Consider the following 14,372-nt stretch of genomic DNA (forward strand, 5'->3'; position numbering starts at 1 on the left):
GGCCTATTCGCCTTGCCCTGACGGGCCTTGGTCCCAGCAGGCCACCGAGCACAGCACCTCAGCCTATTAGAGTGAGGTTTCAGGATCTCTCTCATCCTGTAAACCAACATACTGAAGAAGGTGAAACGTGTGGCTGCGCTCCTCACATGCTGAAGCAGCAGCAGCCCTTTCCCTGAAGCAAAGTTCCTTCATTCCTCCCTCCCATAACCCTTAGCAGGGGATTTATGGTAATTGAGTTGAGTTTCCAAACTGGCCCTTCCTTCCTTCCTTCCCATATCTGCCAGCTCGAGAAGGCTTGTTTTGTTGCACCTGGGAAGTAAAGTATCTATTTGCGAGAGAGAGAGAATGAGAGAGAGAGACAGAGAGAGAGAGACAGAGAGAGAAGGGGAAGGGGTGTTGGCAGTTAGGGTGTGAGCTAGAGAAATGAGGCCTGTCTGTAAAAGGCCATGGGATGGGAGTGCGTGGTTGCAGGTTGTTTGGCTTTGTAAGGCCTACTGCCCGCTTCACTCGAAACTGGGTCTAGGGTTGTCGGTTTGTAGGCTGTAAAAGCCCAGAAAAGCTCTTGTTCTCCAACCAGCAGAGTGGCGCAGCGGAAGCGTGCTGGGCCCATAACCCAGAGGTCGATGGATCGAAACCATCCTCTGCTAACTTTTTTCAAATTATGTTTTTGTGTCATGGCATTAGGGCACAAAGAGCTGTAAGTGCCTGGATGCAATGTCATTCCTTGAACTTGCTGCCTCGTTCCACTCTTGCGCTAAATAGGAGAGGGTCCCAGCCCAGCCAACAAAATGTACTGTTCAATCAAACCAAACTTAAAACCAAGCTCCTTTTTTAAGGGGTCCCGGGGAAATGTTGGGCTGACCGGCAAGACCTCATGATGCGAACTGCTTCTGCGTCAAACGCAAGCTTTTTTCATTCCCAGCCAATGACTTATTCTTATTTCTAAGGGCCGCTCCATCAGATAGCACAGACAGGCAGGCGTTGGTGGTATAGTGGTGAGCATAGCTGCCTTCCAAGCAGTTGACCCGGGTTCGATTCCCGGCCAACGCAGATCAAATCTTTAAATTGTTCAAAATGCATTTTTTGGAAATCAGACTCATGCTGAAAGCAAAGCTGACACACTTTTCGTGAAAATCAAAACCCCATCCAGGAAAGGTTCTTGCATCCTAGTTTCTGCAACTGTCTATCGGTGAGGGGATTGAAGCGAGCAGGGCTCCTGGCCCCTCCCCGACAAAGCCCTGACGAAGGCCTGACAAAGGCCTATTCGCCTTGCCCTGACGGGCCTTGGTCCCAGCAGGCCACCGAGCACAGCACCTCAGCCTATTAGAGTGAGGTTTCAGGATCTCTCTCATCCTGTAAACCAACATACTGAAGAAGGTGAAACGTGTGGCTGCGCTCCTCACATGCTGAAGCAGCAGCAGCCCTTTCCCTGAAGCAAAGTTCCTTCATTCCTCCCTCCCATAACCCTTAGCAGGGGATTTATGGTAATTGAGTTGAGTTTCCAAACTGGCCCTTCCTTCCTTCCTTCCCATATCTGCCAGCTCGAGAAGGCTTGTTTTGTTGCACCTGGGAAGTAAAGTATCTATTTGCGAGAGAGAGAGAATGAGAGAGAGAGACAGAGAGAGAGAGACAGAGAGAGAAGGGGAAGGGGTGTTGGCAGTTAGGGTGTGAGCTAGAGAAATGAGGCCTGTCTGCAAAAGGCCATGGGATGGGAGTGCGTGGTTGCAGGTTGTTTGGCTTTGTAAGGCCTACTGCCCGCTTCACTCGAAACTGGGTCTAGGGTTGTCGGTTTGTAGGCTGTAAAAGCCCAGAAAAGCTCTTGTTCTCCAACCAGCAGAGTGGCGCAGCGGAAGCGTGCTGGGCCCATAACCCAGAGGTCGATGGATCGAAACCATCCTCTGCTAACTTTTTTCAAATTATGTTTTTGTGTCATGGCATTAGGGCACAAAGAGCTGTAAGTGCCTGGATGCAATGTCATTCCTTGAACTTGCTGCCTCGTTCCACTCTTGCGCTAAATAGGAGAGGGTCCCAGCCCAGCCAACAAAATGTACTGTTCAATCAAACCAAACTTAAAACCAAGCTCCTATTTTAAGGGGTCCCGGGGAAATGTTGGGCTGACCGGCAAGACCTCATGATGCGAACTGCTTCTGCGTCAAACGCAAGCTTTTTTCATTCCCAGCCAATGACTTATTCTTATTTCTAAGGGCCGCTCCATCAGATAGCCCAGACAGGCAGGCGTTGGTGGTATAGTGGTGAGCATAGCTGCCTTCCAAGCAGTTGACCCGGGTTCGATTCCCGGCCAACGCAGATCAAATCTTTAAATTGTTCAAAATGCATTTTTTGGAAATCAGACTCATGCTGAAAGCAAAGCTGACACACTTTTCGTGAAAATCAAAACCCCATCCAGGAAAGGTTCTTGCATCCTAGTTTCTGCAACTGTCTATCGGTGAGGGGATTGAAGCGAGCAGGGCTCCTGGCCCCTCCCCGACAAAGCCCTGACGAAGGCCTGACAAAGGCCTATTCGCCTTGCCCTGACGGGCCTTGGTCCCAGCAGGCCACCGAGCACAGCACCTCAGCCTATTAGAGTGAGGTTTCAGGATCTCTCTCATCCTGTAAACCAACATACTGAAGAAGGTGAAACGTGTGGCTGCGCTCCTCACATGCTGAAGCAGCAGCAGCCCTTTCCCTGAAGCAAAGTTCCTTCATTCCTCCCTCCCATAACCCTTAGCAGGGGATTTATGGTAATTGAGTTGAGTTTCCAAACTGGCCCTTCCTTCCTTCCTTCCCATATCTGCCAGCTCGAGAAGGCTTGTTTTGTTGCACCTGGGAAGTAAAGTATCTATTTGCGAGAGAGAGAGAATGAGAGAGAGAGACAGAGAGAGAGAGACAGAGAGAGAAGGGGAAGGGGTGTTGGCAGTTAGGGTGTGAGCTAGAGAAATGAGGCCTGTCTGCAAAAGGCTATGGGATGGGAGTGCGTGGTTGCAGGTTGTTTGGCTTTGTAAGGCCTACTGCCCGCTTCACTCGAAACTGGGTCTAGGGTTGTCGGTTTGTAGGCTGTAAAAGCCCATAAAAGCTCTTGTTCTCCAACCAGCAGAGTGGCGCAGCGGAAGCGTGCTGGGCCCATAACCCAGAGGTCGATGGATCGAAACCATCCTCTGCTAACTTTTTTCAAATTATGTTTTTGTGTCATGGCATTAGGGCACAAAGAGCTGTAAGTGCCTGGATGCAATGTCATTCCTTGAACTTGCTGCCTCGTTCCACTCTTGCGCTAAATAGGAGAGGGTCCCAGCCCAGCCAACAAAATGTACTGTTCAATCAAACCAAACTTAAAACCAAGCTCCTTTTTTAAGGGGTCCCGGGGAAATGTTGGGCTGACCGGCAAGACCTCATGATGCGAACTGCTTCTGCGTCAAACGCAAGCTTTTTTCATTCCCAGCCAATGACTTATTCTTATTTCTAAGGGCCGCTCCATCAGATAGCCCAGACAGGCAGGCGTTGGTGGTATAGTGGTGAGCATAGCTGCCTTCCAAGCAGTTGACCCGGGTTCGATTCCCGGCCAACGCAGATCAAATCTTTAAATTGTTCAAAATGCATTTTTTGGAAATCAGACTCATGCTGAAAGCAAAGCTGACACACTTTTCGTGAAAATCAAAACCCCATCCAGGAAAGGTTCTTGCATCCTAGTTTCTGCAACTGTCTATCGGTGAGGGGATTGAAGCGAGCAGGGCTTCTGGCCCCTCCCCGACAAAGGCCTGACAAAGGCCTATTCGCCTTGCCCTGACGGGCCTTGGTCCCAGCAGGCCACCGAGCACAGCACCTCAGCCTATTAGAGTGAGGTTTCAGGATCTCTCTCATCCTGTAAACCAACATACTGAAGAAGGTGAAACGTGTGGCTGCGCTCCTCACATGCTGAAGCAGCAGCAGCCCTTTCCCTGAAGCAAAGTTCCTTCATTCCTCCCTCCCATAACCCTTAGCAGGGGATTTATGGTAATTGAGTTGAGTTTCCAAACTGGCCCTTCCTTCCTTCCTTCCCATATCTGCCAGCTCGAGAAGGCTTGTTTTGTTGCACCTGGGAAGTAAAGTATCTATTTGCGAGAGAGAGAGAATGAGAGAGAGAGACAGAGAGAGAGAGACAGAGAGAGAAGGGGAAGGGGTGTTGGCAGTTAGGGTGTGAGCTAGAGAAATGAGGCCTGTCTGCAAATGGCCATGGGATGGGAGTGCGTGGTTGCAGGTTGTTTGGCTTTGTAAGGCCTACTGCCCGCTTCACTCGAAACTGGGTCTAGGGTTGTCGGTTTGTAGGCTGTAAAAGCCCAGAAAAGCTCTTGTTCTCCAACCAGCAGAGTGGCGCAGCGGAAGCGTGCTGGGCCCATAACCCAGAGGTCGATGGATCGAAACCATCCTCTGCTAACTTTTTTCAAATTATGTTTTTGTGTCATGGCATTAGGGCACAAAGAGCTGTAAGTGCCTGGATGCAATGTCATTCCTTGAACTTGCTGCCTCGTTCCACTCTTGCGCTAAATAGGAGAGGGTCCCAGCCCAGCCAACAAAATGTACTGTTCAATCAAACCAAACTTAAAACCAAGCTCCTTTTTTAAGGGGTCCCGGGGAAATGTTGGGCTGACCGGCAAGACCTCATGATGCGAACTGCTTCTGCGTCAAACGCAAGCTTTTTTCATTCCCAGCCAATGACTTATTCTTATTTCTAAGGGCCGCTCCATCAGATAGCCCAGACAGGCAGGCGTTGGTGGTATAGTGGTGAGCATAGCTGCCTTCCAAGCAGTTGACCCGGATTCGATTCCCGGCCAACGCAGATCAAATCTTTAAATTGTTCAAAATGCATTTTTTGGAAATCAGACTCATGCTGAAAGCAAAGCTGACACACTTTTCGTGAAAATCAAAACCCCATCCAGGAAAGGTTCTTGCATCCTAGTTTCTGCAACTGTCTATCGGTGAGGGGATTGAAGCGAGCAGGGCTCCTGGCCCCTCCCCGACAAAGCCCTGACGAAGGCCTGACAAAGGCCTATTCGCCTTGCCCTGACGGGCCTTGGTCCCAGCAGGCCACCGAGCACAGCACCTCAGCCTATTAGAGTGAGGTTTCAGGATCTCTCTCATCCTGTAAACCAACATACTGAAGAAGGTGAAACGTGTGGCTGCGCTCCTCACATGCTGAAGCAGCAGCAGCCCTTTCCCTGAAGCAAAGTTCCTTCATTCCTCCCTCCCATAACCCTTAGCAGGGGATTTATGGTAATTGAGTTGAGTTTCCAAACTGGCCCTTCCTTCCTTCCTTCCCATATCTGCCAGCTCGAGAAGGCTTGTTTTGTTGCACCTGGGAAGTAAAGTATCTATTTGCGATAGAGAGAGAATGAGAGAGAGAGACAGACAGAGAGAGACAGAGAGAGAAGGGGAAGGGGTGTTGGCAGTTAGGGTGTGAGCTAGAGAAATGAGGCCTGTCTGCAAAAGGCCATGGGATGGGAGTGCGTGGTTGCAGGTTGTTTGGCTTTGTAAGGCCTACTGCCCGCTTCACTCGAAAATGGGTCTAGGGTTGTCGGTTTGTAGGCTGTAAAAGCCCAGAAAAGCTTTTGTTCTCCAACCAGCAGAGTGGCGCAGCGGAAGCGTGCTGGGCCCATAACCCAGAGGTCGATGGATCGAAACCATCCTCTGCTAACTTTTTTCAAATTATGTTTTTGTGTCATGGCATTAGGGCACAAAGAGCTGTAAGTGCCTGGATGCAATGTCATTCCTTGAACTTGCTGCCTCGTTCCACTCTTGCGCTAAATAGGAGAGGGTCCCAGCCCAGCCAACAAAATGCACTGTTCAATCAAACCAAACTTAAAACCAAGCTCCTTTTTTAAGGGGTCCCGGGGAAATGTTGGGCTGACCGGCAAGACCTCATGATGCGAACTGCTTCTGCGTCAAACGCAAGCTTTTTTCATTCCCAGCCAATGACTTATTCTTATTTCTAAAGGCCGCTCCATCAGATAGCCCAGACAGGCAGGCATTGGTGGTATAGTGGTGAGCATAGCTGCCTTCCAAGCAGTTGACCCGGGTTCGATTCCCGGCCAACGCAGATCAAATCTTTAAATTGTTCAAAATGCATTTTTTGGAAATCAGACTCATGCTGAAAGCAAAGCTGACACACTTTTCGTGAAAATCAAAACCCCATCCAGGAAAGGTTCTTGCATCCTAGTTTCTGCAACTGTCTATCGGTGAGGGGATTGAAGCGAGCAGGGCTCCTGGCCCCTCCCCGACAAAGCCCTGACGAAGGCCTGACAAAGGCCTATTCGCCTTGCCCTGACGGGCCTTGGTCCCAGCAGGCCACCGAGCACAGCACCTCAGCCTATTAGAGTGAGGTTTCAGGATCTCTCTCATCCTGTAAACCAACATACTGAAGAAGGTGAAACGTGTGGCTGCGCTCCTCACATGCTGAAGCAGCAGCAGCCCTTTCCCTGAAGCAAAGTTCCTTCATTCCTCCCTCCCATAACCCTTAGCAGGGGATTTATGGTAATTGAGTTGAGTTTCCAAACTGGCCCTTCCTTCCTTCCTTCCCATATCTGCCAGCTCGAGAAGGCTTGTTTTGTTGCACCTGGGAAGTAAAGTATCTATTTGCGAGAGAGAGAGAATGAGAGAGAGAGACAGAGAGAGAGAGACAGAGAGAGAAGGGGAAGGGGTGTTGGCAGTTAGGGTGTGAGCTAGAGAAATGAGGCCTGTCTGCAAAAGGCCATGGGATGGGAGTGCGTGGTTGCAGGTTGTTTGGCTTTGTAAGGCCTACTGCCCGCTTCACTCGAAACTGGGTCTAGGGTTGTCGGTTTGTAGGCTGTAAAAGCCCAGAAAAGCTCTTGTTCTCCAACCAGCAGAGTGGCGCAGCGGAAGCGTGCTGGGCCCATAACCCAGAGGTCGATGGATCGAAACCATCCTCTGCTAACTTTTTTCAAATTATGTTTTTGTGTCATGGCATTAGGGCACAAAGAGCTGTAAGTGCCTGGATGCAATGTCATTCCTTGAACTTGCTGCCTCGTTCCACTCTTGCGCTAAATAGGAGAGGGTCCCAGCCCAGCCAACAAAATGTACTGTTCAATCAAACCAAACTTAAAACCAAGCTCCTTTTTTAAGGGGTCCCGGGGAAATGTTGGGCTGACTGACCGGCAAGACCTCATGATGCGAACTGCTTCTGCGTCAAACGCAAGCTTTTTTCATTCCCAGCCAATGACTTATTCTTATTTCTAAGGGCCGCTCCATCAGATAGCCCAGACAGGCAGGCGTTGGTGGTATAGTGGTGAGCATAGCTGCCTTCCAAGCAGTTGACCCGGGAACGCAGATCAAATCTTTAAATTGTTCAAAATGCATTTTTTGGAAATCAGACTCATGCTGAAAGCAAAGCTGACACACTTTTCGTGAAAATCAAAACCCCATCCAGGAAAGGTTCTTGCATCCTAGTTTCTGCAACTGTCTATCGGTGAGGGGATTGAAGCGAGCAGGGCTCCTGGCCCCTCCCCGACAAAGCCCTGACGAAGGCCTGACAAAGGCCTATTCGCCTTGCCCTGACGGGCCTTGGTCCCAGCAGGCCACCGAGCACAGCACCTCAGCCTATTAGAGTGAGGTTTCAGGATCTCTCTCATCCTGTAAACCAACATACTGAAGAAGGTGAAACGTGTGGCTGCGCTCCTCACATGCTGAAGCAGCAGCAGCCCTTTCCCTGAAGCAAAGTTCCTTCATTCCTCCCTCCCATAACCCTTAGCAGGGGATTTATGGTAATTGAGTTGAGTTTCCAAACTGGCCCTTCCTTCCTTCCTTCCCATATCTGCCAGCTCGAGAAGGCTTGTTTTGTTGCACCTGGGAAGTAAAGTATCTATTTGCGAGAGAGAGAGAATGAGAGAGAGAGACAGAGAGAGAGAGACAGAGAGAGAAGGGGAAGGGGTGTTGGCAGTTAGGGTGTGAGCTAGAGAAATGAGGCCTGTCTGCAAAAGGCCATGGGATGGGAGTGCGTGGTTGCAGGTTGTTTGGCTTTGTAAGGCCTACTGCCCGCTTCACTCGAAACTGGGTCTAGGGTTGTCGGTTTGTAGGCTGTAAAAGCCCAGAAAAGCTCTTGTTCTCCAACCAGCAGAGTGGCGCAGCGGAAGCGTGCTGGGCCCATAACCCAGAGGTCGATGGATCGAAACCATCCTCTGCTAACTTTTTTCAAATTATGTTTTTGTGTCATGGCATTAGGGCACAAAGAGCTGTAAGTGCCTGGATGCAATGTCATTCCTTGAACTTGCTGCCTCGTTCCACTCTTGCGCTAAATAGGAGAGGGTCCCAGCCCAGCCAACAAAATGTACTGTTCAATCAAACCAAACTTAAAACCAAGCTCCTTTTTTAAGGGGTCCCGGGGAAATGTTGGGCTGACCGGCAAGACCTCATGATGCGAACTGCTTCTGCGTCAAACGCAAGCTTTTTTCATTCCCAGCCAATGACTTATTCTTATTTCTAAGGGCCGCTCCATCAGATAGCCCAGACAGGCAGGCGTTGGTGGTATAGTGGTGAGCATAGCTGCCTTCCAAGCAGTTGACCCGGGTTCGATTCCCGGCCAACGCAGATCAAATCTTTAAATTGTTCAAAATGCATTTTTTGGAAATCAGACTCATGCTGAAAGCAAAGCTGACACACTTTTCGTGAAAATCAAAACCCCATCCAGGAAAGGTTCTTGCATCCTAGTTTCTGCAACTGTCTATCGGTGAGGGGATTGAAGCGAGCAGGGCTCCTGGCCCCTCCCCGACAAAGCCCTGACGAAGGCCTGACAAAGGCCTATTCGCCTTGCCCTGACGGGCCTTGGTCCCAGCAGGCCACCGAGCACAGCACCTCAGCCTATTAGAGTGAGGTTTCAGGATCTCTCTCATCCTGTAAACCAACATACTGAAGAAGGTGAAACGTGTGGCTGCGCTCCTCACATGCTGAAGCAGCAGCAGCCCTTTCCCTGAAGCAAAGTTCCTTCATTCCTCCCTCCCATAACCCTTAGCAGGGGATTTATGGTAATTGAGTTGAGTTTCCAAACTGGCCCTTCCTTCCTTCCTTCCCATATCTGCCAGCTCGAGAAGGCTTGTTTTGTTGCACCTGGGAAGTAAAGTATCTATTTGCGAGAGAGAGAGAATGAGAGAGAGAGACAGAGAGAGAGAAGGGGAAGGGGTGTTGGCAGTTAGGGTGTGAGCTAGAGAAATGAGGCCTGTCTGCAAAAGGCCATGGGATGGGAGTGCGTGGTTGCAGGTTGTTTGGCTTTGTAAGGCCTACTGCCCGCTTCACTCGAAAATGGGTCTAGGGTTGTCGGTTTGTAGGCTGTAAAAGCCCAGAAAAGCTTTTGTTCTCCAACCAGCAGAGTGGCGCAGCGGAAGCGTGCTGGGCCCATAACCCAGAGGTCGATGGATCGAAACCATCCACTGCTAAATTTTTTCAAATTATGTTTTTGTGTCATGGCATTAGGGCACAAAGAGCTGTAAGTGCCTGGATGCAATGTCATTCCTTGAACTTGCTGCCTCGTTCCACTCTTGCGCTAAATAGGAGAGGGTCCCAGCCCAGCCAACAAAATGCACTGTTCAATCAAACCAAACTTAAAACCAAGCTCCTTTTTTAAGGGGTCCCGGGGAAATGTTGGGCTGACCGGCAAGACCTCATGATGCGAACTGCTTCTGCGTCAAACGCAAGCTTTTTTCATTCCCAGCCAATGACTTATTCTTATTTCTAAAGGCCGCTCCATCAGATAGCCCAGACAGGCATGCGTTGGTGGTATAGTGGTGAGCATAGCTGCCTTCCAAGCAGTTGACCCGGGTTCGATTCCCGGCCAACGCAGATCAAATCTTTAAATTGTTCAAAATGCATTTTTTGGAAATCAGACTCATGCTGAAAGCAAAGCTGACACACTTTTCGTGAAAATCAAAACCCCATCCAGGAAAGGTTCTTGCATCCTAGTTTCTGCAACTGTCTATCGGTGAGGGGATTGAAGCGAGCAGGGCTCCTGGCCCCTCCCCGACAAAGCCCTGACGAAGGCCTGACAAAGGCCTATTCGCCTTGCCCTGACGGGCCTTGGTCCCAGCAGGCCACCGAGCACAGCACCTCAGCCTATTAGAGTGAGGTTTCAGGATCTCTCTCATCCTGTAAACCAACATACTGAAGAAGGTGAAACGTGTGGCTGCGCTCCTCACATGCTGAAGCAGCAGCAGCCCTTTCCCTGAAGCAAAGTTCCTTCATTCCTCCCTCCCATAACCCTTAGCAGGGGATTTATGGTAATTGAGTTGAGTTTCCAAACTGGCCCTTCCTTCCTTCCTTCCCATATCTGCCAGCTCGAGAAGGCTTGTTTTGTTGCACCTGGGAAGTAAAGTATCTATTTGCGAGAGAGAGAGAATGAGAGAGAGAGACAGAGAGAGAGAGACAGAGAGAGAAGGGGAAGGGGTGTTGGCAGTTAGGGTGTGAGCTAGAGAAATGAGGCCTGTCTGCAAAAGACCATGGGATGGGAGTGCGTGGTTGCAGGTTGTTTGGCTTTGTAAGGCCTACTGCCCGCTTCACTCGAAAATGGGTCTAGGGTTGTCGGTTTGTAGGCTGTAAAAGCCCAGAAAAGCTTTTGTTCTCCAACCAGCAGAGTGGCGCAGCGGAAGCGTGCTTGGCCCATAACCCAGAGGTCGATGGATCGAAACCATCCTCTGCTAACTTTTTTCAAATTATGTTTTTGTGTCATGGCATTAGGGCACAAAGAGCTGTAAGTGCCTGGATGCAATGTCATTCCTTGAACTTGCTGCCTCGTTCCACTCTTGCGCTAAATAGGAGAGGGTCCCAGCCCAGCCAACAAAATGCACTGTTCAATCAAACCAAACTTAAAACCAAGCTCCTTTTTTAAGGGTTCCCGGGGAAATGTTGGGCTGACCGGCAAGACCTCATGATGCGAACTGCAGGTTGTTTGGCTTTGTAAGGCCTACTGCCCGCTTCACTCGAAAATGGGTCTAGGGTTGTCGGTTTGTAGGCTGTAAAAGCCCAGAAAAGCTTTTGTTCTCCAACCAGCAGAGTGGCGCAGCGGAAGCGTCCTGGGCCCATAACCCAGAGGTCGATGGATCGAAACCATCCTCTGCTAACTTTTTTCAAATTATGTTTTTGTGTCATGGCATTAGGGCACAAAGAGCTGTAAGTGCCTGGATGCAATGTCATTCCTTGAACTTGCTGCCTCGTTCCACTCTTGCGCTAAATAGGAGAGGGTCCCAGCCCAGCCAACAAAATGCACTGTTCAATCAAACCAAACTTAAAACCAAGCTCCTTTTTTAAGGGGTCCCGGGGAAATGTTGGGCTGACCGGCAAGACCTCATGATGCGAACTGCTTCTGCGTCAAACGCAAGCTTTTTTCATTCCCAGCCAATGACTTATTCTTATTTCTAAAGGCCGCTCCATCAGATAGCCCAGACAGGCAGGCGTTGGTGGTATAGTGGTGAGCATAGCTGCCTTCCAAGCAGTTGACCCGGGTTCGATTCCCGGCCAACGCAGATCAAATCTTTAAATTGTTCAAAATGCATTTTTTGGAAATCAAGACTCATGCTGAAAGCAAAGCTGACACACTTTTCGTGAAAATCAAAACCCCATCCAGGAAAGGTTCTTGCATCCTAGTTTCTGCAACTGTCTATCGGTGAGGGGATTGAAGCGAGCAGGGCTCCTGGCCCCTCCCCGACAAAGCCCTGACGAAGGCCTGACAAAGGCCTATTCGCCTTGCCCTGACGGGCCTTGGTCCCAGCAGGCCACCGAGCACAGCACCTCAGCCTATTAGAGTGAGGTTTCAGGATCTCTCTCATCCTGTAAACCAACATACTGAAGAAGGTGAAACGTGTGGCTGCGCTCCTCACATGCTGAAGCAGCAGCAGCCCTTTCCCTGAAGCAAAGTTCCTTCATTCCTCCCTCCCATAACCCTTAGCAGGGGATTTATGGTAATTGAGTTGAGTTTCCAAACTGGCCCTTCCTTCCTTCCTTCCCATATCTGCCAGCTCGAGAAGGCTTGTTTTGTTGCACCTGGGAAGTAAAGTATCTATTTGCGAGAGAGAGAGAATGAGAGAGAGAGACAGAGAGAGAGAGACAGAGAGAGAAGGGGAAGGGGTGTTGGCAGTTAGGGTGTGAGCTAGAGAAATGAGGCCTGTCTGCAAAAGGCCATGGGATGGGAGTGCGTGGTTGCAGGTTGTTTGGCTTTGTAAGGCCTACTGCCCGCTTCACTCGAAACTGGGTCTAGGGTTGTCGGTTTGTAGGCTGTAAAAGCCCAGAAAAGCTCTTGTTCTCCAACCAGCAGAGTGGCGCAGCGGAAGCGTGCTGGGCCCATAACCCAGAGGTCGATGGATCGAAACCATCCTCTGCTAACTTTTTTCAAATTATGTTTTTGTGTCATGGCATTAGGGCAGAAAGAGCTGTAAGTGCCTGGATGCAATGTCATTCCTTGAACTTGCTGCCTCGTTCCACTCTTGCGCTAAATAGGAGAGGGTCCCAGCCCAGCCAACAAAATGTACTGTTCAATCAAACCAAACTTAAAACCAAGCTCCTTTTTTAAGGGGTCCCGGGGAAATGTTGGGCTGACCGGCAAGACCTCATGATGCGAACTGCTTCTGCGTCAAACGCAAGCTTTTTTCATTCCCAGCCAATGACTTATTCTTATTTCTAAGGGCCGCTCCATCAGATAGCCCAGACAGGCAGGCGTTGGTGGTATAGTGGTGAGCATAGCTGCCTTCCAAGCAGTTGACCCGGGTTCGATTCCCGGCCAACGCAGATCAAATCTTTAAATTGTTCAAAATGCATTTTTTGGAAATCAGACTCATGCTGAAAGCAAAGCTGACACACTTTTCGTGAAAATCAAAACCCCATCCAGGAAAGGTTCTTGCATCCTAGTTTCTGCAACTGTCTATCGGTGAGGGGATTGAAGCGAGCAGGGCTCCTGGCCCCTCCCCGACAAAGCCCTGACGAAGGCCTGACAAAGGCCTATTCGCCTTGCCCTGACGGGCCTTGGTCCCAGCAGGCCACCGAGCACAGCACCTCAGCCTATTAGAGTGAGGTTTCAGGATCTCTCTCATCCTGTAAACCAACATACTGAAGAAGGTGAAACGTGTGGCTGCGCTCCTCACATGCTGAAGCAGCAGCAGCCCTTTCCCTGAAGCAAAGTTCCTTCATTCCTCCCTCCCATAACCCAGGGGATTTATGGTAATTGAGTTGAGTTTCCAGACAGGCAGGCGTTGGTGGTATAGTGGTGAGCATAGCTGCCTTCCAAGCAGTTGACCCGGGTTCGATTCCCGGCCAACGCAGATCAAATCTTTAAATTGTTCAAAATGCATTTTTTGGAAATCAGACTCATGCTGAAAGCAAAGCTGACACACTTTTCGTGAAAATCAAAACCCCATCCAGGAAAGGTTCTTGCATCCTAGTTTCTGCAACTGTCTATCGGTGAGGGGATTGAAGCGAGCAGGGCTCCTGGCCCCTCCCCGACAAAGCCCTGACGAAGGCCTGACAAAGGCCTATTCGCCTTGCCCTGACGGGCCTTGGTCCCAGCAGGCCACCGAGCACAGCACCTCAGCCTATTAGAGTGAGGTTTCAGGATCTCTCTCATCCTGTAAACCAACATACTGAAGAAGGTGAAACGTGTGGCTGCGCTCCTCACATGCTGAAGCAGCAGCAGCCCTTTCCCTGAAGCAAAGTTCCTTCATTCCTCCCTCCCATAACCCTTAGCAGGGGATTTATGGTAATTGAGTTGAGTTTCCAAACTGGCCCTTCCTTCCTTCCTTCCCATATCTGCCAGCTCGAGAAGGCTTGTTTTGTTGCACCTGGGAAGTAAAGTATCTATTTGCGAGAGAGAGAGAATGAGAGAGAGAGACAGAGAGAGAGAGACAGAGAGAGAAGGGGAAGGGGTGTTGGCAGTTAGGGTGTGAGCTAGAGAAATGAGGCCTGTCTGCAAAAGGCCATGGGATGGGAGTGCGTGGTTGCAGGTTGTTTGGCTTTGTAAGGCCTACTGCCCGCTTCACTCGAAACTGGGTCTAGGGTTGTCGGTTTGTAGGCTGTAAAAGCCCAGAAAAGCTCTTGTTCTCCAACCAGCAGAGTGGCGCAGCGGAAGCGTGCTGGGCCCATAACCCAGAGGTCGATGGATCGAAACCATCCTCTGCTAACTTTTTTCAAATTATGTTTTTGTGTCATGGCATTAGGGCACAAAGAGCTGTAAGTGCCTGGATGCAATGTCATTCCTTGAACTTGCTGCCTCGTTCCACTCTTGCGCTAAATAGGAGAGGGTCCCAGCCCAGCCAACAAAATGTACTGTTCAATCAAACCAAACTTAAAACCAAGCTCCTTTTTTAAGGGGTCCCGGGGAAATGTTGGGCTGACCGGCAAGACCTCATGATGCGAAC

The 14,372-nt window shown here is 50.0% G+C and overlaps 8 non-coding genes across 8 annotated transcripts; all 8 read left to right on the plus strand.

Annotated features, from left to right (window-relative positions):
• The first annotated feature begins 978 nt into the window (after window positions 1-978).
• TRNAG-UCC (transfer RNA glycine (anticodon UCC)) lies at window positions 979-1,050 on the plus strand. Its single transcript has one exon. It is a non-coding gene; the product is annotated as a tRNA-Gly (tRNA).
• A 1,185-nt stretch (window positions 1,051-2,235) lies between these two features.
• On the plus strand, window positions 2,236-2,307 carry TRNAG-UCC (transfer RNA glycine (anticodon UCC)). The gene has a single exon. It is a non-coding gene; the product is annotated as a tRNA-Gly (tRNA).
• Window positions 2,308-3,492: 1,185 nt separating this feature from the next.
• TRNAG-UCC (transfer RNA glycine (anticodon UCC)) lies at window positions 3,493-3,564 on the plus strand. The gene has a single exon. It is a non-coding gene; the product is annotated as a tRNA-Gly (tRNA).
• A 4,935-nt stretch (window positions 3,565-8,499) lies between these two features.
• TRNAG-UCC (transfer RNA glycine (anticodon UCC)) lies at window positions 8,500-8,571 on the plus strand. The gene has a single exon. It is a non-coding gene; the product is annotated as a tRNA-Gly (tRNA).
• Window positions 8,572-9,744: 1,173 nt separating this feature from the next.
• Window positions 9,745-9,816, plus strand: TRNAG-UCC (transfer RNA glycine (anticodon UCC)). Its single transcript has one exon. It is a non-coding gene; the product is annotated as a tRNA-Gly (tRNA).
• Window positions 9,817-11,420: 1,604 nt separating this feature from the next.
• TRNAG-UCC (transfer RNA glycine (anticodon UCC)) lies at window positions 11,421-11,492 on the plus strand. Its single transcript has one exon. It is a non-coding gene; the product is annotated as a tRNA-Gly (tRNA).
• A 1,186-nt stretch (window positions 11,493-12,678) lies between these two features.
• TRNAG-UCC (transfer RNA glycine (anticodon UCC)) lies at window positions 12,679-12,750 on the plus strand. The gene has a single exon. It is a non-coding gene; the product is annotated as a tRNA-Gly (tRNA).
• Window positions 12,751-13,208: 458 nt separating this feature from the next.
• On the plus strand, window positions 13,209-13,280 carry TRNAG-UCC (transfer RNA glycine (anticodon UCC)). The gene has a single exon. It is a non-coding gene; the product is annotated as a tRNA-Gly (tRNA).
• The last annotated feature ends 1,092 nt before the right edge of the window (window positions 13,281-14,372 follow it).

Source organism: Ambystoma mexicanum, chromosome 6q, assembly GCF_040938575.1.
Source record: "Ambystoma mexicanum isolate Mex_15411 chromosome 6q, UKY_AmexF1_1, whole genome shotgun sequence".
NCBI lineage: Eukaryota > Metazoa > Chordata > Amphibia > Caudata > Ambystomatidae > Ambystoma > Ambystoma mexicanum.